Below are 23,686 nucleotides of genomic sequence, written 5' to 3'. Positions count from 1 at the left end.
AGGCTCAGATCAACATGGCAGTGTTGCCATTATTTACAAACATATCACACACTCACAAACTGAAATCATATGTGTGTATATTGTACAATCAGTTAGTGAGAGAGTACCTCACACATCACAATGGGCTTGTTCAAGTGGATCACTTTTTGTCACTTTTGGCCATCGTTGATCACTGGCTTCCAAAGTGATTGCATTATTGGGATATATGCCGCATTCAAAACAACTGAGATCTCAGAAATCTCAGACTTCCGACTTCAATGTTTTCAAGACAACAAAACGAAAAATAAAAAAATAATTCTGACTGGGACATTTTTTGGAACGGTTATCCAACTTGGAATCACAAGTTGGAAACTCAAGCATCTTTCTAAAGCTCCGACTTTCTGACCTGAAGATCACTGAAGTCATGATTTGACCTAGTTTTTCTTTTGAGTTCCCAGTTGTCTTGAAAGCACCAAAATATTGACCAACTTCGACACAAAGTGATTTTCGTAGCAGGTTAGGAGAGCATTTTCGCTAACCCTAACACTTTACCTAACCGTAATATTAGTCTCTTAACCTGCTGCGTAACTTCTAACCTGCTGTTACGAAAAAGTAACTTCATTATCGACGTGCGGTGAAACGAGTGTTTAACCAAAGAGTTTTTCTAACTAAACCACAGCCTGTCGTTTCAAACGAAAAAAAAAGTGTCATAGTGGGCAGAGCCAAGGGCGTGCTAGCGAGATCATAGTGCGCGTTGTAGCATTATTTGCATATTTCTGTTAGGGAACGCCTACTCAGGAATGTGTATGTGCAATAACTCAATTTGCCTTTGCACTCCTAAACAACGCACTTTTTTGGAAATTTCGACAAAGTGTAGTATACTGTTCATAACATATTTTAGTTTTGGGAACAGAAAACTGTCTTGCGATCAAATGTTTAGTCGATTAGAAAATGTGCAGAATGAAACAGATTTGCAGAATCTAACCTTTCCCATCAGCCAACTCCCATTTCCCCGTCTAAATTGCATTGTGGGCAGCGTAGTACTCTTATGGGACATAGCCGTGGACTTATCTCTTCAAGTTCGTCCTCCGGTAATACAAGTACCAGCATGCACTGTATGAATACGTTTGAAGGAGTAGCTGCCAGTTGACGAAATCGGCTGCATTGATTAGAGTACCACATACACGTCACCCGTGGATGTGCTTTGTCTAGACTAGACGTCTAGTTCGTTCACTGTTGAGTCTACGGCCATCGTTGTTCGTCATTTCGGAAAATGTCCAACAGCAGCGTGGGCGACGATAGCTCCGGCACCATGGAGGTGTCAGCTGCCGTCCAAACTGTTGCTGCAGAAGCATATTCGTAAACTTGTCCGCCTGTTCCTGGAAGATGGCGGCGAGGCTCCGACCTCCTTGGAAACCGCTGTAGAAGAGAAGAGATCCATAGAGTAGATGAAGTTTCTCTCAGACCCCAAATTCACACACACCATTCTCCTCGAGAGAAGCACTCTCAAAGGTCAGTCTGATTCAAGTAACTAGCTAACTAGTTGGCAATGAATAGCTTCTTCATAGGCTAGCAAGCTAACGTGCCTGTCAAATAAACTGCTGTTTACTGATGGTTTTACCAAAAGACGATACAGCAGGGTTCCCCAACTGGCCAGGGGGTGGTTTAATTTATGAGCATTCCTTTGATATAAAGTTTTTGACAAACGTGTAACTTTTTGAAGTAATAACATGTTAAACTACTTAAAGACATTGGTTCGAATTAGAGGTCGACTGATTAATCAGCATGGCCGATTAATTAGGGCCCATCAGTAATCGGCATTTTTGGGCGCCGATTATGGCCGATTGCATTCCATGAGGAAACTGCGTGGCAGACTGAACACCTGTTACGAGAGTGCAGCAAGGAGCCAAGGTAAGTTGCTGACTAGCATTAAACTTATAAAAATCAATCAATCTTCATGTAATGATGTGAAATGGCTAGCTAGTTAGCGGTGGTGCGCGCTAATAGTGTTTCAATGGGTGACATCACTCGCTCTGAGACCTTGAAGTAGTTGTTCCCCTTGCTCTACAAGGGCCGTGGCTTTTGTGGCGCGATGGGTAACGATGCTGCGTGGGTGTCAGGTGTTGATGTGTGCAGAGGGTCTCTGGTTCGAGCCCAGGTAGGGGCGAGGAGAGGGACGGAAGCTATACTGTTACATTGATGCTGTTGATCCGGATTTGACCATATTAATGACCAAAGGCTCGTATTTCTGTGTTTATTATAATTAAGTCTATGATTTGATATTTCGTAGAGCAGTCTGACTGAGCGGGGGTAGGCGGCAGCAGGCTCGTAAGCATTCATTCAAACTTTACTGCGTTTGCCAGCAGCTCTTAGCAATGCTTGATTCACACGGTGTTTATGACTTCAAGCCTATCAACTCCTGAGATTAGGCTGGCAATACTAAAGTGCCTATTAGAACATCCAATAGTCAAAGGTATATGAAATACAAATGAGAGAGAAATAGTCGATGCGTCATAATTCCTATAATAACTAAAACCTAAAACTTCTTAACTGGGAATATTGAAGAACTGGGAATATTGAACCACCAGCTTTCATATGATCTCATGTTTTGAGCAAGGAACTTAAAAGTTTGCTTTTTTACATGGCACATATTGCACTTTTACTTTCTTCTTCAACTCTGTATTTTTGCATTATTTAAACCAAATTGAGCATGTTTCATTATTTATTTGAGACTAAATAGATTTTAAGTTAAAACAAGTGTTCATTGTTAATTCAGTATTGTAATTGTCATTATTACATACATATATATGCAGATTAATCGGCTGATTTTTTTATTTTTTATTATATATATTGGCTTTTTTTGGTCCTCCAAGTATCGGTGTTGAAAAATCATAATCGGTCGACCTCTAGTTCGAATCTAGGTTGTGTCTTTGAGTTTGAGAAAATTAACAAAGGAAGAATTTCAGTTCTCATTAACTTCTCAAACCCCGGGCTGGTCTGCTTAGCAAGCATTCTCGGAAGTCTCGCGTAGTTGCGCCTCTAGATGGGCATGATTAATCGAGTACTCGAACTGACGTCAACTCAATGTTTAACCATATTTTTTATTTTTTTTATATATATACTGTAAAACTATTTGACCAAAATTGTCTTGAAGACAACGTTAATTTGCTTTGACTCTAGTGTTCCATTTGCACATGTGCATTTGCAGGGCGCAACAAAAAAGCCAAGCATCAAACAGTTCTTCGTGGCTGAGTGCGCACACAAGCTCCTGCACTTTGAAATAAATGCCTATTTAAAACATATCTAACTGATGGGACACACAAGCTACATTCCTTGCCAAATGAGTTTTATCACATTCAAATTAGACTGGTTGACTGAAGTAGGGAAATGTGTTCCAACAACTAGCTGCAGTTTTGGAATTTTTAGGTCCCTGTCTGATTTACATTTACGCTTTGATCACACCGAAAGCGTAGTTGCTCAAAATAGTATGCAGCATCATCTGGATATGTATGCAACAAAAGTTCAACATTCACCTTCTGCTACCATTTCTGTCAAGCCATCTACGCATACAGTTTGACGCATATGTTCGATAAATCCAAGGTATGTACCACACCGAACGCACGGCATCTGCCTCTGCAATGCTGCAAGGCAAATGCAGCGTGTCATTAGAAATTTTGTTATTCTGGTGTACCAGAATTACAGGTGCCACGAAAAAGGATGGAAAGTTACTGAGGATAGTAGCAGATGATATTGCCACTCCTATTTGCCACATCTTCAATTTAAGACTACTCGAGAGCGTGTGCCCTCAGGCCTTGAGGGAAGCTAAAGTCATTCCTCTACCCAAGAACAGTAAAGCCCCCTTTACTGGCTCAATTAGCCAACCAATCAGCCTGTTACCAACCCTTAGTAAACTTCTGGATTTTTTTTTTGACCAGATACAATGCCATTTTACAGTAAACAAATTGACAACAGAATTTCAGCATGCTTATTAGGGAAGGACAGTCAACAAGCACAGCACTTACACAAATGACTGATGATTGGCTGAGAGAAATTGATGATAAAATGATTGTGGGGGCTGTCTTGTTAGACTTCAGTGCAGCTTTTGACATTATTAATCATAGTCTGCTGCTGGAAAAACTTGTTATGGCTTTATACCCCCTGCTATAATGTGGCTAAATTGTCTAACAGAACACAGAGCGTGTTCTTTAATGGAAGCCTCTCAAATATAATCCAGTTAGAATCAGGAATTCCCCAGGGTAGCTGTTTAGGCCCTTTGCTTTTTACATTTTTTTACTAACGATATGCCACTGACTTTGAGTAAAGTTTCTATGTATGCGGATGACTCAACACTATACACGTCAGCTACTACAGCAACTGAAATGACTGCAAACACTCAACAAAGAGCAGCAGTTAGTTTCAGAGTGGGTAGCAAGGAATAAGTTAGCCCTAAATATTTCTAATACTAAAAGCATTGTATTTGGAACAAAACACTCACTAAATCTTGTAGAAAATAATGTGGAAATTAAGCAAGTTGAGATGACTAAACTGCTTGGAGTAACACTAGATTGTAAACTGTCATGGTCAAAACATATTGAGGCAGTAGTAGCTAAGATGGGGAGAAGTTTGTCTATAATAAAGCGATGCTCTGCCGCCTTAACAACACTATCAACAAGACAGGGCCTACAGGCCCTAGTTTTGTCGCACCTTGACGACTGTTCAGTCATGTGATCAGGTGCCACAAAAAAGGACTTAGGAAAATTGCAATTGTTGCAATTGATATCGTGGCCGTCGTCCTCATGCAGTGTTCAATGTTGAATTGTTAATCCATTTAGACAATTCCAAAGAACAGGCAGAAGATACTAAATCAGACATATCAATATAAAAACAAATACAGAATTTGTTTGTGAACCGTGAAATTATTTCAACTCGCCTAATTGAGCCCGTTTTCAAATGATCACTCTTTGAGAATAAGTGTTCCAGACGCGAGATGCTTATCACTTAGACTATTCTGTTAGATGTTTTGACTGATAAGGGATCAGGAAATAAGTGTCTTGTCTGCTAAATTAACAAAACAAGGCTACGCCATTGCACAGTTATAGGCTTCGGCAAGCGCCACTGCTGAGATTACTACCTTTTTGAAGATTGTGTTCAATGATATAATATAAACAATCAATATTACGGTTTCAATAAATTAATCTTAAATGGCACTTTTGTTATTGACTGTGTGTACAGTGCATTCGGAAAGTATTCAGGCTCCTTGACTTTTTCCACATATTGTTACGTTACAGCCTTATTCTAAAATTGATCAATCTTCACACACTACCCCATAAAGCAAAAACAGGTTTAGAAATGTTAGTACATTTGTAAAAAATAAAACTGAAATCACATTTACATAAGTATTCAGACCCTACTCACTACTTTGTTGAAGCACCTTTGGCAGTGATTACAGCCTCGAGTCTTCTTGGGTATGACGCTACAAGCTTGGCACACCTGTATTTGGGGAGTTTCTCCCGTTCTTCTCTGCAGATCTTCTCAAGCTCTGTCAGGTTGAATGGGGAGTGTTGCTGCACATCCATTTTAAAATCTCTCCAGAGATGTTTGATCGGGTTCAAGTCTGGGCTCTGGCTGGGCCACTCAAGGATATTCAGAAACTTCTTCCGAAGCCACTCCTGTGTTGTCTTGGCTGTGTGCTTGTGTTTTCCTGTTGGAAGGTGAACCTTCGCACCAGTCTGAGGTCCTGAGCACTCTGGAGCAGGTTTTCATCAAGGATCTCTCTGTACTTTGTTTCGTTCATATTTCCCTCGATCCTGACTAGTCTCCCCTTCCCTGCCGTTGAAAACCATCCCCACAGCATGATGCTGCCACCACCATGTTTCACCATAGGGATGGTGCCAGGTTTCCTCCAGACGTGAAGCTTGGCTTTCAGGCCAAAGAGTTCAATCTTGGTTTCTCATGGTTCGAGAGTCCTCTTAAGGATCTGACCCATTTTTAAAAATGTTGCCTAAAATGACATGCCCAACTCTAACTGCCTATAGCTCAGCACCTGAAGCAAGGATATGCATATTCTTGATACCATTTGAAAGTAAACACTTTGAAGTTTGGAAATTAATGTAGGAGAATAACACATTAGATCTGTTAAAAGATAATACATCTTTGAAATGCAAGAGAAAGGCCATAATGTACTATTCCAAGTTGGGCGCCATTTGGATTTTGACCACTAGATGACAGAGTGCACATGCAAAGATTTAGACTGATTCGATGAACCAATGCATTTCTGTAAAATGTTGTATCAATACTGCCCAAATGTGCCTACTGTAATTTCCGGACTATTGAGCGCACCTGAATATAAGCCGCACCCACTGAATTAAAAAAAAAATATTATTTTTTACATACATAAGCCGCACATGTCTATAAGTCGCAGGTGCCTACCGGTACATTGAAACAAATTAACTTTACACAGGCTTTAACGAAACACGGCTTGTAACAAAAATAAATGGGCTTTAACAAAACACGGCTTGTAACAAAAAATAAAAAATTAGCAGTAAGCTTTAGTTGTCTTTTTGCACTGAGTCAATTCCTCACGCTGCTGTTTCCAATGTCTTATCGTCGACTCATTCAGACCAAGCTCCCGTGCAGCAGCTCTATTTCCTTTTCCAACAGCCAGATCAATCGCCTTCAACTTGAAAGCTGCATCATATGCATTTCTCAGTGTCTTTGCCATGATGAGGGTGACAAAATGACTACTGTTATCAGAATGATGGGAAGTTTGAGAGCGCTCGATTTAATCTAAACAGTAAACAAAAAAGTTGTTTGACCTTAACCCGTTCGGCAATTTCATTGGTCTAATGAAAGCTTCATGCCGCCAAAAAACTGAGCACGTCACAGAATGTGTTTTTTTGGAGAAAAATGTTTTAAAAGCGGGAAAAATCCATATATTAGCAGCGTCATTGTTTAAGCCGCGAGGTTCAAAGCGTGGGAAAAAAGTTGCGGCTTATAGTCCGGTAATTGGTTTATTAATACTTTTAAGTTCATAACTATGCACACTCCTCAAACAATAGCATTGTATTCTTTCACTGTAATAGCTACTGTAAATTGAACAGTGCAGTTAGATTAAGAAGATTTTAAGCTTTCTGCCCATATCAGATATGTCTATGTTCTGGGAAATGTTCTTGTTACTTTCAACCTCATGCTAATCACATTAGCCTACATTAGGTCAACCGTCCCGGGGGGGGGGGGGGGGCACCAATCCCGTAGAGGTTTTAAGTGCCTTTTGGCAAACCCCAAGCGGGCTGTCGTGCCTTTTTTACTGAGGAGTGGCTTCTATTTGGCCACTCTACCATAAAGCCCTGATTGGAGTGCTGCGGGATGGTTCGCCCATCTCCACAGAAGGACTGGTCACCTCCCTGACCAAGGCCCTTCTCCCCCAATTGCTCAGTTTGGCTGGGTGGCCAGTTCTGGGAAGAGTCTTAGTGGTTTCAAACGTCTTCCATTTAGTCTTGGTGGTTTCAATTCCATTTAAGAATGATGGAGGCAACTGTGTTCTTGGGGACCTTCAATGCTGCAGAAATGTTTTGGTACCCTTCCCCAGATCTGTGCTTCGACACAATTCTGTCTCTGTGCTCTACGAACAATTCCTTTGACCTCATGGCTTGGTTTTTGCTCTGACATGCACTGTCAACTGGGGCACCTTTATATAGACAGGTTTGTGCCTTTCCAAATCATGTCCAATCAATTGAATTAACCACAGGTGGACTCCAATCAAGTTGTAGAACAGCTCAAGGATGATCAATGGAAACAGGATGCACCTGAACTCAATTTCAAGTCCCATAGCAAAGGGTCTGAATATTTAAGTAAGGAAGTTTAATGTCTAAACTATTTTCACTTTGTCATTATGGAGTGTTGTGTGTAGATTGAGGAGGGGGGAGTAATCAATTTAAAAATAAGACTGTAACGTAACAATGTGGAAAAAGTGAAGGGGTATGAATACTTACCGAATGTGCTGTATAGGACAAACATTACCCATTTCATTTGAATACATTTAGAATTGTATTATTGAAATATCTACATCTTTGTGTCATAATCTTTTTTCTTTAGTTAATGTAGGTTAAATGCATACACCATTTTTCTTTGCTTATGTGCTTTCACTGGCTGGCATTCTGTTTTATCTCATCAGAGGATGTTGAGGAAGAGGAGTGCATCTCTTACAACATCAACATTGACATCCACTATCGGCTCAAGTCCAACAGGTAAGAACTTTCAACTCGGTGATACAGGAAGTAAACGGCAGTATCAGGCCGTCTTCCGCAACAACAAGTAGTGAGAAGCTTATCTTCTCCCCAGTTGTTGGAACGCTATCATGTTGTAGGAGATCGACGTGTACCCGTGCACACGTGCAGATACTGAGTGTGTCGTCATGCACTCTGCAATATCTTTGGTTCACCCTGCTGCTCGTTGCAACGTCTTATCGCCGAGTCTGTTTTTAAAGCCCTGAGTCATCCTGGACTAAAAAATCACCATGTGATTTCCATTTCAAGATTGTGATGGCATATGATATCCATTTTGAGATGGGCCAGTGATAGACTGTGTCTTTTCCCAGTTAGATAGGCCTTTTATGTGTATCGAACTGATGGAACACAGTTCCCAACATTTAATAATAGTCCAACTAGCCTAAATCCCTGTTTATTCATACGAGGATTATTACATTTTCCAACTTTGTTTTTCAGTCTGGCTTTCATCAAGAGGACTGGAGTGATTGACGCTGACAAGCCCATATCGACCCAGGTGCGCATGTTGACTCTGAGCAAGGATTCTCCCTACGAGACCCTGCACTCTCATCAGCAATGCCGTTGCTCCCTTCTTCAAGTCCTATATCCGGGAGTCTGGAAAGGCGGACAGGTAACCCTGGAACTAAGTAGACTAACATGATAGTTTTGTAAAACTGTTCTGTTTTCATATTTTGTGCATCTTGTTTATATTCATAGGGTTACTAACGCCTCCATTTTGTTCTGGTCCAGGGATGGTGACAAGATGGCTCCCTCTGTGGAGAAGAAGATTGCCGAGCTAGAGATGGGGCTACTCCACCTGCAGCAGAACATCGAGATCCCCGAGATCAGCCTTATCATTCACCCCATCATCCTCAACATCGTCAAGGCAATCTACAGGCGCGGCGAGAAGCCCAAGGTCACCTATTTCGGCGAAAAGGTGGAGGACCCCACCTTCCTCAACCAGCTGCAGTCGGGGGTCAACTGTTGGATCCGGGAAATCCAGAAGGTTAGGGTCAAAACGATTACTTGGCTGAGAAATTGGGTGACAGGTAGTGTTTGGTAGTCGGCCATACCCAAGCAAAACGTTTGCAACGATTTTTTAAAATATTCTTCATATTGAACACAATCAGTTAGTATCTCCCCCGTCTCACTTCATTTCTAATAGTTTTCCATCGACTGAACACAACTTTGGCTTTTTGGTTGCTTTTGGCATCTGTTACTGTGTTTTTTGTGTCCGCTTTGGCTAGTTTGAATACTTTCCTCTTCCTGTCAGGTGACCAAGCTGGACCGTGATCCGGCTTCTGGGACTGCCCTGCAGGAGATCAGCTTCTGGCTGAACCTGGAGCGCGCCCTGAACCACATCCAGGAGAAGAGGGAGAGCCCTGAGGTGCTGCTCACCCTGGACATCTTGAAGCACGGCAAGCGGTTCCACGCCACCGTCAGTTTCGACACTGACACCAGTAAGTTCTGTTCCATGGAACAATCGCCAAACATTTGTATCAGATGTAATTCCTCTTCATGAATCTGAACGCTTTTCAATTTTTTTTTTTATAGAGGACCTGTAACTCAATCCTTCAGTCAATATACATTATCTACTTTATGAATGTCATCACTACTTTAGAACTTGCAATGACTTTATTAGGCTTAATGACTTGAATATGTTTTCCCCTCCATCTATTTCCCAGGTCTGAAGCAGGCAGTGGAGACGGTCAATGACTACAACCCCCTGATGAAAGACTTCCCCCCCCTGAACAATCTGCTGTCGGCCCCCGAGCTGGACAAGATACGCCAGGCATTGGTGGCCATCTTCACCCATCTAAGGAAGATCCGTAACACCAAGTACCCCATCAAGCGGGCCCTGCGACTGGTGGAGGCCATATCCCGAGACCTCAGCTCCCAGCTCCTCAAAGTGTTGGGCACCAGGAAGCTCATGCACGTAGCCTATGAGGAGTTTGAGAAGGTGGGTCTACAATGGCGGCTGCTACAAATACTCCATACATTCCTGTACTCTCCTATATAGTTATATTGTTAATGACATGAGTTGACTTGACGTTATCAGTTGACATGATTTAATAACATTTAATTTATACTCATTTTTATCTCATTGCAGGTGATGGTGGCTTGCTTCGAGGTCTTCCAGACCTGGGAGGATGAGTACGAGAAGCTACAGGTCCTGCTGAGAGACATTGTGAAGAGGAACAGGGAGGAAAACCTGAAGATGGTGTGACGCCTTAGCCCAGCCCACCGCAAGCTCCTGGACCACATGAGGCGCTTCCGCAGGCAGCACGAGCAACTGACGGCTGTCATCGTTCGTGTACTCAGGCGTCAAGTAAGACACATACAGAGAGATTGGTCAATGACTAGTGCCCTCAAGCCTATATCTGGACTAAAAACCTCTCAGGTCATTGCTGAATTTTTTTATTATTATTTCCCTCTTCTTGCTTTGTTGAGGTGTCTGCTGTGCCACAGCACGCCCCAGGCGAGGTGGTGGGGCCCACCGAGATGAAGGTTGCGGAGGTACTGTTTGACGCGGCGGACGCCAATGCCATCGAGGAGGTGAACTTGGCATACGAGAACGTCAAGGAAGTGGACGTCCTGGATGTGTCTGAGGAGGGCATGGAGGCCTGGGAGGCAGCCATGAAGCGCTACGACGAGCGCATTGACCGCGTGGAGACTCGCATCACCACCCGCATCCGCGACCAACTGGGCACGGCCAAGAATGCCAACGAGATGTTCCGCATCTTCTCGCGCTTCAATGCCCTGTTCGTGCGCCCCCACATCCGCGCCGCCATCCGCGAGTACCAGACGCAGCTCATCCAGCGCGTCAAGGATGACATTGAGTCACTGCAGGAAATTTGCAGTACCCGCAGAGCAAGGTGCAGTACCCGCAGAGCCAGTCGTGCAAAATGAGTCACATGCGCGACCTGCCTCCTGTGTCGGGCTCCATCATCTGGGTCTAGCAGATCGACCGACAGCTGACCGCTTACATGAAGCGTGTGGAAGACGTGCCGGGCAAAGCCTGGGAGAACCATGTGGAGGGCCTCAAGCTGAAGCAGGATGGTGACAGCTTCCGTGCCAAACTCAACACCCGGGAGATCTTTGACGATTGGGTGTGTAAGGTGCAACAGCGCATCCTGGGCGTGTCGGGCCGCATCTTCACCATCGAGACCAGCCGCGGTCGCACAGGAAACATGCTGAAGCTCAAGGTCAACTTCCTGCCCGAGATCATCACACTCTCTAAAGAGGTGCGCAACCTCAAGTGGCTGAGTTTCTGCGTGCTGCTGGCCATTGTCAACAAGGCGCACCAGGCCAACCAGCTCTACCCGTTTGCCAGCTCCCTGATCAGGAGCGTGCACACGTACGAGTGCACCTGTGAGAAGGTGGAGGAGTGCATCTCCATCTCTCTGCTGGTTGCTGGCCTGAAGGAGGTGCAGGCCCAGGTCACAGAGGGTATCGCCCTGGTCTGGGAGTCCTACAAACTGGACCCCTACGTCCAGCGCCTGGCCGAGACGGTCTTCAATTTCTAGGAAAAGGTCAGTGTTTTAGAGCCATAAGGTGGGATCTCACCTCACCTTACAATTTTAATTGTACCCCTGCAGTTGACATCCATGCAAGACTTCCGCGAATGTCTGAGTTGTGCAAGCAGATCTAATCTTCGCATTCCCCTTAAATGTCTAAGATTCGTGTCTGAGTGTCTCGACCCCTTTGTTTTCCAGGTGGATGACCTGGAGGTGCGCTCTCTCGACATCTGTATGTACGAACACAAGACCTTCACGGAGGTCCTCAACCGTGTGCAGAAGGCCGTGGACGACCTCAACCTGCACTCCTACTCCAACCTGCCCATCTGGGTCAACAAGCTGAACGTGGAGGTCTGTACAAAACCCTTACAAACCGCAGCACTCTAATACATACTGTATGGTTTTCTGAAGGTACTGTTACCCAGCGTCCTGCTAGTCAATATCCCTCTAACTGGGGACCAGAGCCGATTGTTCCTATGTAAACCGGCACAGTCCACTATTTACAAGTTGGAACTATTTTTCATCATCCTTCGAGCAGGATAATTGAATAATCTGGAACATGACCAGTAGGGGCCAGAAATACCAGCACCTTTAACATTCCTGCTGAACTTAATTACAATTTCTTTGCCTTTCCTTGTGTATAGATTGAGAGGATGCTCGGGGTGCGTCTGCAGGCTGGGCTTAGGGCCTGGACCCAGGTCATCCGGGGCCAGATGGAGGACAAGGCGGACGTGGACATGGACACCGAGGCCCCACAAGTCAGCCACAAGCCTGGCGGGGAGCCCAAGATCAAGGTTAGGGTCCAAGACTGCAGTAAAAGGATTTATTGATGATAATATAACTAATAAAATGTATTCTATATCAAAAACTTGTGCCAAAATGTCAAAGGCACAAATTGTAGTTAAGAACTTATTTTGCTTCCTGTACTTCACAGAACGTTGTGCACGAGCTGAGGATCACAAACCAAGTGATCTACCTGAACCCGCCCATCGAATACTGCAGCTACAAGCTCTACCAGGAGATGTTTGCCTGGAAGATGGTCATCCTCTCTCTTCCCAGGATCCAGAGCCAGAGATACCAGGTCTGGAGGCCCTGCAGAGCACTTTTATATGTTAAATTCAATGCTACCACCTAGATAGTTTCTTTAGTATTGAATTCAATGCTATCACCAAGCTAGCCTCTCTAGCATGCTGGGTGCAAGTACATGGGTGTCTGGTATAGGTTGCAGAGTTGATGTATTGACATTACTTTCCTGGCCCCTAAGTGGGCGTCCACTACGAGCTCTTTGAAGAGGAGAAATTCTACAGGAACGCCCTGACCAGAATGCCAGACAGACCGGCTGCCCTGGAGGAGGCCTACAACTCTGTCAAGGCCAACGTCAACGAAGTGGAGCAGTACGTCAAGGTACGCACAACCCCAATCAATGATTTGAAGCGCCATTACACGATACTGGACTCTTTCTCAATTGTCTTTCCTTGATTCCTCATGTCCTTTGTTCCTCGCCTCGTACTTTTATTGAGATTCGGCCCAAGATGGAGTGCACTACAGCTATGGGTTCTATCACTCACCTACGTGTCTCTGATGTCTGTTGTATAGGTGTCTGTTGTATAGGTGTGGCTGCAGTACAGAGAACATATACAATTGCCTGGGGGAGGACCTGACCAAGTGGCAGGCCCTGCTAGTCCAAATCCGCAACGCCAGGACCAAGAAGGAGTTTGGGCCCGTGGTCATCGACTATGGCAAGGTAAAGAATCTGACTGTTCAGCAGTAGAGTTGTAGAGCACCTTGTTTATGCCGTTCTTTTCAATTGCGCACTGATGTAGTGATGCCTAGAAATGTGGTGATTGGTTGAACTCCAGGTCCAGTCCCAAGGTCAACCTGAAGTATGACTCCTGGCACAAAGAGGTTCTCAGCAGGTTCGGCCAGATGCTGGGCAACAACATGCAGGACTTCCACTCCCAGATCTCCAAGGTAAGTCCTCTCCATACCACTTAGAATGCATGCCCAATACATTGCTTAATTCTAAGTGTTATGTTGGTGTGGCTGTTGTCTCCTCGAGCTTCTTTTTTTGTGAAGGAGGGGGTCTGCGCCAGTGCATTGACTATAGAGGTCTAAATGCTATTACGGTGGGTTTCAGTTACCCACTACCTCTCATCGCCTCGGAGGTATTTTCACGGGGCGCGCTTCTTCACGAAATTAGATCTCAGGAGTGCATAAAATCTGGTGCGTATCCGAGTGGAAAACTGCATTTAGTACCACATCTGGCCATTATGAGTATCTCGTCATGCTGTATGGGTTAAAGAATGCTCCCGGCGTCTTCCAATCCTTTGGGGACGAGATTCTCCGGGACCTACTCGGTCAGGGTGTGGTCGTGTACATCGATGATATTCTGATCTACTCCGCTACACGCGCCCAGCATGCGTCTCTGGTGCGTAAAGTGCTTGGGCGACTGGTGGAGCATGACCTATACGTCAAGGCTGAGAAATGTGAGTTCTCCAAGCCAGCCGTCTCTTTCCTGGGATATCGCATTTCCACATCCGGGGTGGTGATGGAATGTGAACGCATTTCGGCCGTGTGTAATTGGCCGACTTCCACCACGGTGAAGGAGGTGCAGCGGTTCTTGGGGTTTGCCAATTACTCTCGGAGGTTTATCCGGGGCTTTGGGCAGGTAGTGGCTCCCATCACCTCACTGATGAAGGGGGGCCCGGTGCGGCTGCGGTGGTCGGCGGAGGCAGTCAGGGCCTTTAGCCGTCTGAAGGCTCTGTTCACTGATTCTCCGGTGCTGGTGCATCCGGATCCCTCTTTGCCATTCATAGTAGAGGTGGACGCGTCCGAGACTGGGGTAGGAGCTGTGCTATCACAACGCTCGGGCATGCCACCGAAGCTTCGCCCCTGCGCTTTCTTCTCTAAGAAGTTGAGTCCAGCGGAGTGTAACTCATGTGGAGGACAGGGAGTTGCTGGCTGTGGTAAGAGCCCTGAAGGTGTGGAGACATTGGCTTGAGGGGGTGCGTCACCCATTTCTCATCTGGACCGACCACCGTAACCTGGAGTACATCCGGGCGGAGAGGAGACTGAACCCTCGTCAAGCCAGGTGGGCGATGTTCTTTGCGAGATTTCAGTTTACAATCCCGTACATCCCAGGTTCCCGGAACACTAAGGCCGACGCACTATCTCGTCTCCATGACACCGAGGAACGGTCCACCGATCCCACCCCCATACTTCCAGCCTCCTGCCTGGTGGCACCAGTGGTCTGGGAGGTGGATGCGGATATCGAGCGGGCGTTACGGACGTAACCTACTCCCCCTCAGTGTCCCGTGGGTCGTAAGTACGTCCCGCTCGGTGCCCGCGATCGGTTGATTCGGTGGGCGTACACGCTACCCTCCACGGGTCACCCAGGGATTGAGCGTACAGTGCGTGGTCTTAGTGGGAAATACTGGTGGCCCACCTTGGGGAAGGACGTGAGGCGCAATGTCTCTTGTTCGGTGTGCGCCCAGAGTAAGGCTCCTAGGCACTTGCCTAGAGGGAAATTACAGCCCCTCCCGATCCTGGTTATTGTGGACCGGTTCTCTAAGTCCTGCCGTCTGCTCCCTTTACCCGGTCTTCCTACAGCCCTGCAGTCCGCGGAAGCTCTATTCACCCACGTCTTCCGGCACTACGGGGTGCCTGAGGACATCGTTTCGGATCGAGGTCCCCAGTTCACGTCCCAGGTGTGGCGTGCATTTATGGATTGACTGGGGGTCTCGGTCAGTTTGACCTCAGGGTTCCACCCCGAAAGTAATGGGCAGGTAGAGAGGATAAACCAGGATGTGGGCAGGTTTCTGCGGTCCTACTGCCGGGACCGGCCAGGGGAGTGGGCGAGGTTCGTGCCGTGGACCGAGTTAGGTCAGAACTCTCTTCGCCACTCCTCGACCAACCTGTCACCCTTCCAATGTGTGTTGGGTTATCAGCCGGTCCTGGGGCCCTGGCATCAGAGCCAGACGGAGGCCCCTGTGGTGGAGGACTGGGTCCAGCGCTCAAGGGAGACCTGGAACGCTATCCAGGAGTCACTGGAACGGGCCAGGGGACAAAAACTAAAACAGCGCGGACCGTTGCCGCAGTGAGGCCCCAGTGTTTGCCCCAGGGGAGAGAGTCTGGCTCTCAACCCGGAATCTGCCCCTCTGCCTGCCCTGCCGGAAACTGGGTCTGCGGTTTGTAGGGCCATTTAAAGTCCTGAGGAGAATAAACAAGGTGTGTTACAGGTTACAACTTCCTCCATGTTATCGTATTAACCCCTCGTTTCATGCGTCTCCTCAGGCCGGTGGTAGCTGGTCCACTGCAGGACAATGAGGTGCTGGAGGTCCCTCCGCCCCCCCCCCCCTGGACATCGAGGGGCCCCCGGCGTATACAGTCCGGTCCATCTTGGACTCCAGGCGCCGGGTGAGGGGTCTGCAGTACCTCGTGGACTGGGAGGGGTACGGTCCGGAGGAGAGGTGCTGGGTACCGGTGGGGGACATATTGGACCCAACGCTAATCCGGGAGTTCCACAGCCTCCATCCGGATCGCCCTGCGCCTCGCCCTCCGGGGCGTCCTCGAGGCCGGCGTCGGCGCGCTGCGGGAGCCGCGCGTCAGGGGTGGGGGGGTACTGTCACGACACCTACGGAAGGTGGCGCCCCTCCTCGCCCGGGCGGCGCTCGGCGGTCGTTGTCGCCGGCCTACTAGCTGCCACCGATCCTCTGTTTTCACGTTCTGTTAGTTAGGTCTAGGATAGGCACGCATCTGTTTTGTATTAGTTGTTAGTAGGGGGGGTATTTAGGCTAGCTAGGTAGGTTTGTGTTTTGTGCGGGATTGTTTTTGTCAGGGCTCTTGTTTGGAAGTGAGGGTCTGTGTTTTTCCTCTGCCCGTGTTTTACGCGGCGTTTATATTGGGCTTCGTCCCTGCGTTATGTTTTGAGTGGGTGGTGCATTTTATTTATACGCCCTGCCCTACCGGGCTTGTATTTTTTTCGTGTGGATATATTAAAGAAGTATTCACGGAATCATCTGTCTCCTGCGCTTGACTCTACCTCTCCTGCTTCCTTGAGCCACACCTTGTGACACATGGTCAATTCGGTTTGACATTCGATATCCCTGTGGGGTTAGTTAGGGACCATAAGTAAATTACACAATGGACATGGGACAATATTTCCCATTTTCAATGACTTAAAAACTTCAAACCAACTATAAATTGTAGAAATGCATATTCAAATATTGAAAGCATTTAATAAGACAACTAAATGATGTGCAACATGAAAATATTGTCCCATTTACATTGTCATTTTTTGGCGGTCCCAGAGATAGGCTATCAAATTATCCAATTTTGCCAACAGTCACACACCAGCCGGCTGAAGCTAATTTGTGAAACAAGTTGGCTAGCACAGTATTAGCACTAGCTAGCCTCTGTGACTTCAAGACCTGGCTAGACTGTTTCAAGTTACAGTGCATTCAAAAAGAATTCAGACCCCTTGACTTTTCCACATTTTGTTAGTCTTATTCTAAAATTGATTAAATTAACATACATACATACAATACATGCATACAATACCCCATAATGACAAAGTGAAAAAATATTTTTTGAAATGTATAAAAAAACGGAAACCTTATTTACATAAGTATTCAGACCCTTTGCTATGTGACGTGAAATTGAGCTCATGTGCATCCTGTTTCCATTGATCATCCTTGATATGTTTCTACAATTTGATTGGAGTCCCCCTGTGGTAAATTCAATTGATTGGACATGATTTGAAAAGGCACACACCTGTCTATATAAGGTCCCACAGTTGACAGTGCATGTCAGAGCAAAAACCAAGCCATGAGGTCAAAGGAATTGTCTGTAGAGCTCCGAGACAGGATTCTGTCGAGGCACAGATCTGGGGAAGGGTACCAAAACATTTCTGCAGCATTGAAGATCCCCAAGAACACAATGGCCTCCATCATTCTTAAATGGAAGAAGTTTGGAACCACCAAGACTCTTCCTAGTACTTGCCGCCCTGCTAAACTAACCAATCGGGGGAGAAGGGCCTTGGTCAGGGAGGTGACCTAGAACCCGATGGTCATTCTGACAGAGCTCAAGAGTTCCTCTGTGGAGATGGGATAACCTTCCAGGACAATCATCTCTGCAGCACTCCACCAATCAGGCCTTTATGGTAGAGTGGCCAGACGGAAGCCACTTCTCAGTAAAAGGCACATGACGTCCCGCTTGGAGTTTGCTGAAAGGCACCTAAAGGACCCTCAGACCATGAGAAACAAGATTCTCTGGTCTCATGAAACCAAGATTAAACTCTTGGGCCTGAATACCAAGAGTCACATCTGGAGGAAACCTGGCACCATCCCTACGGTAACGAGTGGTGGCAGCATCATGCTGTGGGGAAGTTTTTCAGTGGCAGGGACTGGGAGACTAGTCACGATCGAGGGAAAGATGAACGGCGCAAAGTAGAGATCCTTGATGAAAACCTGCTCCAGAGCACTCAGGACCTCAGACTGGGAGCAAAGGTTCACCTTCCAACAGGACAATGACCCTAAGCACACAGCCAAGACAACGCAGAAGTGGCTTCGGGGCAAGTCTCTGAATGTCCTTGAGTGGCCCAACCAGAGGCTGGACTTGTACCCGATCGAACATCTCTGGAGAAACTTAAAAATAGCTGTGCAGCAACACTCCCCATCCAACCTGACAGAACTTGAGGATGTGCAGAGAAGAATGGAAGAAATTCCCCAAATACAGGTGTGCCAAGCTTGTAGCGTCATACCCAAGAAGACTCAAGGCTGTAATCGCTGGCAAAGGCTCTTCAACAAAGTACTGAGTAAAGGGTCTGAATGTAAATGCATATTTCAGTTTTTGATTTTTTTATACATTTGCAAAAATTTCTAAACCTGTTTTTGCTTTGTCTTTATGGGGTATTGTGTGTAGATTGAGGGAGAAAAACAATTGAATCCATTTTAGAGTAAGGCTGTAACATAACAAAATGTAGAGAAAGTCAAGGTGTCTGAACTTCCTGAATGCACTGTATCTAGAAGGGTGAGTGACTGTCACTGTGTACTGTTTTGACAGAGTGAATGTGAAAATGCTTGCCATGTGCGAACACACGAGACACCCACTTTAAACCCTCCGCAATACAAGGCCAAATCAGGAGGTTCAGCCCCTCTTTAATTGTGGAAATGTTTGTATAATGAATGCCAATCTAATTGCAAAAATCACTGAAGCTGGAGACTTATCTCCCTCTCTAACTTTAAGCATCAGCTGTCAGCGCAGCATACCGATCACTCTACCTGTACACAGCCAATCTGTAAATGGCACACCCAACTACCTCATCCCCATTGTTATTTATCTCTTTTGCACCCCAGTATCTCTACTTGCGCATCATCATCTACACATCTATCACTCCAGTGTTAATGCTAAATTGTAATTATTTAGCTTCTATGGCCTATTTATTGCCTTACCTCCCTAATCTTCTACATTTGCACACACTGTACATAGATTTTTCTATTGTGTTATTGACTGTACGTTTGTTTGTGTAACTGTTGTTTTTGTCGCTTTGCTTTATCTTGGCCAGATCGCAGGTTTAAATGAGAACTTGTTCTCAACTAGCCTACCTGGTTAAATAAAGGTCAAATAAATAAAATAAAATCCCAGTTCAAAGTGTATCCAAGACACGATGGCTGTTCAGGTTTTTAAAGTCCTGGAAAACAGGCCCTTTGGGCTGATTGAGATCCTAATAAAAAAACAAATTCTTTGCCTTTCCCAGGTATCCCCTGATCATCGACCTGTCCGGCCAGGCCACAGAGTTCATCATGAACGAGTACAAGGACTGCAAGATCACCAGAACCAGCTTCCTGGACGACGCCTTCAGGAAGAACCTGGAGAGCGCCCTGCGATTTGGAAACCCTCTACTTGTGCAGGTCAGAACAGTCTCCTCTTGGTCTATCCAGCATGTTCCATACCATGTATACCTATCCAACTAGTATATAATGCATGCTTTTAATCTGAATAAATTGTGAACTAGTGCGCAACTGCTGTTGCAGTAAATATAATCTCTGACTGGTAACGAATGTTATTATATTTCATGTAAATGTTAGGTCCAGTAGCTAGGTAGCTAGCGTACGCAACATTTGGTTCTGGTTTCCAAGATTATGGTAGATCGGGTTATCCAATTGGGGAAACCATTTTGCTGACATGTAACTGATAATATTTCACGGTCTCTTTCAGGACGTGGAGAGCTACGACCCCATCCTTAACCCGGTGCTCAACAGAGAGGTGTGCAGGACCGGAGGACGTGTGCTCGTCACCCTCCAGACCTGTGTTCTCGTGTGACCTTTGTCAACTTCACAGTGACTCGCAGCAGTCTGCAAAGCTAGTGTCTCAACAAGGTGCTGAAGGCAGAGAGGCCTGAAGTGGACGAGAAGCGCTCCGACGTCCTCAAACTGCAGGGTGAGGCGTGCATGCACACACACGTCCTCCTATAGGCAAGGCTCATTCTGTGTGCTGACAGTCACTTGCATTAAATTATTAATCCATCCCGGACCTGATTTCGTTTGAATGAAACTCGTATACGGATCTGACTTCTGATGTGTAATGGACACAAAGTATCTTACCCTCTTCTCTTAGTTCTATTTTGTCCTTGAAATATCAAAGCACTAACCTTCACTGTACTTCTCCACTCCGTCCCTCCACAAGGTGAGTTCCAGGTGCGTCTGGGCCATCTGGAGAAGTCCTTGCTGCAGGCCCTAAACCAGGTCAAGGGTCGTATCCTGGACGACAACACCACCCTGGAGAACCTGAAGAAGGAGGCAGCAGAGGTGACCAGGAAGGTGGAGGAGACGGACATCGTGATGGCCGAGGTGGAGACTGTGTCGCAGCAGTACCTGTCTCTCTCTTCGGCCAGCAGCTCTATCTACTTCACCATGCAGGCCCTCAACCAGGTATGCAGAGAGATGCGTACACACTCACTAGGGTTGGGCGGTTTCCAGATTTTCATACCGTCCTTCTCTCATCCTGGGATTTACAGTATTACCGGTTTAGTACACAAGGGGGCGCCAAAGAATGAGACCTTTGGGTATCTGTTACCAGAATGCTAACAAAATTATTACAAGTAATAGCGAGTTTCCATGGAGGCTGCTAACTAAATTTGTTAACGAGCGCAAATGGAAATAAACTAATTGCAAAGATGGGCAATCCAACTCAAAGTTATTCATGTATAAGTTGGAGCTACCGAATGTCATTTTTGATGAGTTTGGACATTTGCAAGCGAATGTGAACGAGATGCATTGCAAATTAACAAAGTTTTGATATATGCTTGTCTGAAGGAAGAACAGTACTGGCTCTGAAGCAGCATGTGGACACATTGTGTCTTTGTGGAGTCTAGAGTCTCTAGGGCAGCAGTTCCAAAACTAGGGGTCCTGACCTCATGTGGGGTTACCTGATATGAAAATGGGGTCGCGGGGGAATTTCAAAAATCCTGAAGGGGCAAAAAAAACATTATACAAAAAAATATTGCCAGATAACACTGTTAAACCAAGAATGTATGCTTTTGCTAGCAATCAAGCGGAAAACTGACTGAAGAACTCAAACTCCCCAGCTTATGCTCTCCAAATGGACGTTAGATGTAAGGGCCGAGATGCCCATAAATTGATTTTTGTTCGCTATACTGTACATATCGGCATGCTTTTCACAAGGACATATTATTCTGGCTCACAATTCCCGAGCATGAAATGGCATGGGATGTTCATTATGCTGCGTGGCTATATTGACATATCACCATTCAATCCCATGACATCTATGGTGGGATGGCGGGCAGGCCTCTGCACTCTAGTTATGAATGTGTCTCCCTCTGCCATATGGACACATTTTATGATACACAGAGAGCAACTGGTGGCAAAAGAGCTGAGCACAGAACTCTGAGATATACTGCAGCAGGTAACTTTGATTTGTAAATTACATCAAACCACATCCACTGTTTGCAAAACTGTGGAGATGAGGTATCCGAGCATGACAATGTTCTATTTCACACCGAGGCTTGGTGGTTATCGAGAGGGTGTGTTAGAAAGATTTTTTGCATTGAGAGAGGAACTGTTGTCATTTTACAATGGATGTAAAAACAAACAACAACAGACAGACTTGGTTAACTTTCTGTGTGATGAAAAGAAAACGTCTCGGTGCCTATAACAGATATATTTGTCTGAATGCAAGCATAGAGGGGAAATACAAAAACATTCTACAAATGTGACCGAATCAGTGGATTCAGATGAAAAAAAATCTTATTGGAGAGTCTTTCAAAAGCGAACCATGCCTCCTTCCCTCAGCTATGCATGTTTGTAAGTTAGTGTCCCAAACTCCAATGCATAGAAGAGCACTTTGGGACTTACTTCCAAATCCGTTTGACTGTGATCCTGGCTCAGTTGAATTTACGTGAATTTACGAAAGTGAAATTGATCAGCTGGTCGAGCTGTTACGTGACCGAATGCTTTCACGGGTCATTACGGAGGAGTTTTTGTTCCTGACTCAAAGGGAATAAATACTCTGCAGTCTACATCTGAGCATTAATGCCACATTCAAAACCAATGGAAATGTGGTAATCTCAGACTTAAGTACGTACGTTCAAGACAACTGGAAACTTTGAGGGGGAAAAAAACAAGCTCCTACTGGGAGCTGTCATCCAACTCGGAATTCCAGCTCGGGAACTCGGGCCTCTTTCTAGAACTCCGACTTTCCGATCTGAAGATCACTGATGTCATGATTGGACCTCGTACTTTTTTGAGTTCCGAGTTGTCTTGCAAGCGCCATAAAACTCATGATCTGGCAAACGGTACCATATCTGTGTGACTCAAGTTGGATTCAGTGCTCTCGTCTGCATTAAAAACAAATATTAATCCAAGTTGGTTCTGACGGCAGAGATGAGGTTTGCACTGTTGACCACGCCCCCTGACTTTGAGATGCTCTGACGCGGCATGCTTCAAACACACCCACCTTGTTAGTGGTGGTGAGATTAGACACATTGTCAGACTAATTTGCAATTGACTGTCATAGCCCCACATTTAAAAGTATGTGAGAAATACTGTTAGAATGTTTCTCAATTGATTGCCATAGCCCCAAATAAAAAAGGTAACATTGGCTGTTAATTAGGCTACATAATATTTTTCACATGATTGAGGTCGTGAGAATTTTCAGATCAAAATGGGGTCGTGGGCCAAAAAAAGTTTGAACTCTTGCGCTAAGGCAACAGGCCGTCACCTTAATTCAGTAACTTAGAGTAAACACTTCAGCGAGCAGGCAGTGGCGGTTCTAGACCATTTCAACTGGGGGGGGCCATACTCCACATTTAGGGGGGCCACAAGGGGGTCCAAAATTGTTGTCACAGGGGCACTGCCCCCCCCCAGAACCGCTAGTGCGAGCAGGCCTTTCTAATTGACCTGGCCCGGGTATCCTGGAAGGATATTTACCTCATCCCATCAGTAGAGGATGCCTGGTTGCTCTTTCAAAGTGCTTTCCTCACCATCTTAAATAAGCATTCCCCATTCCAAAAATGTATAACTAAGAACTAGAGGTCGACTGATTAATCGGAATGGCCGATTAATTAGGGCCGATTTCAAGTTTTCATAACAATCGGAAATCGGTATTTTTGGATGCCGATTTTGGCCGATATTTTTAATTTTTTTTTGTTTTTGTTTTTTTTACCTTTAACTAGGCAAGTCAGTTAAGAACGCATTCTTATTTTCAATGACGGCCTAGGAACGGTGGGTTAACTGCCTTGTTCAGGGGCAGAACGACAGATTTTTACCGTGTCAGCTCGGGGATTCAATCTTGCAACCTTACATTTTACATTACATTTACATTTTAGTCATTTAGCAGACGTTCTTATCCAGAGCGACTTACAGTAGTGAATGCATACATTTCATAAATTATTTTTTTTCCCTCCGT

At 45.6% G+C, this 23,686-nt stretch overlaps 1 non-coding gene and 1 pseudogene across 1 annotated transcript; both read left to right on the top strand.

The window, feature by feature from the left end:
- Positions 1-1,124: 1,124 nt before the first annotated feature.
- LOC115162693 (cytoplasmic dynein 1 heavy chain 1-like) overlaps positions 1,125-23,686 on the top strand; it is a 42,881-nt pseudogene continuing 20,319 nt past the window's right edge.
- LOC115162755 (small nucleolar RNA SNORD50) lies at positions 20,270-20,341 on the top strand. Its single transcript, XR_003869644.1, has one exon. It is a non-coding gene; the product is annotated as a small nucleolar RNA SNORD50 (small nucleolar RNA).

Source organism: Salmo trutta, chromosome 25 (genome assembly GCF_901001165.1).
Source record: "Salmo trutta chromosome 25, fSalTru1.1, whole genome shotgun sequence".
NCBI lineage: Eukaryota > Metazoa > Chordata > Actinopteri > Salmoniformes > Salmonidae > Salmo > Salmo trutta.
Note: the sequence above shows the minus strand (reverse complement) of the source record. Positions and strands in the feature narration are given on the sequence as shown.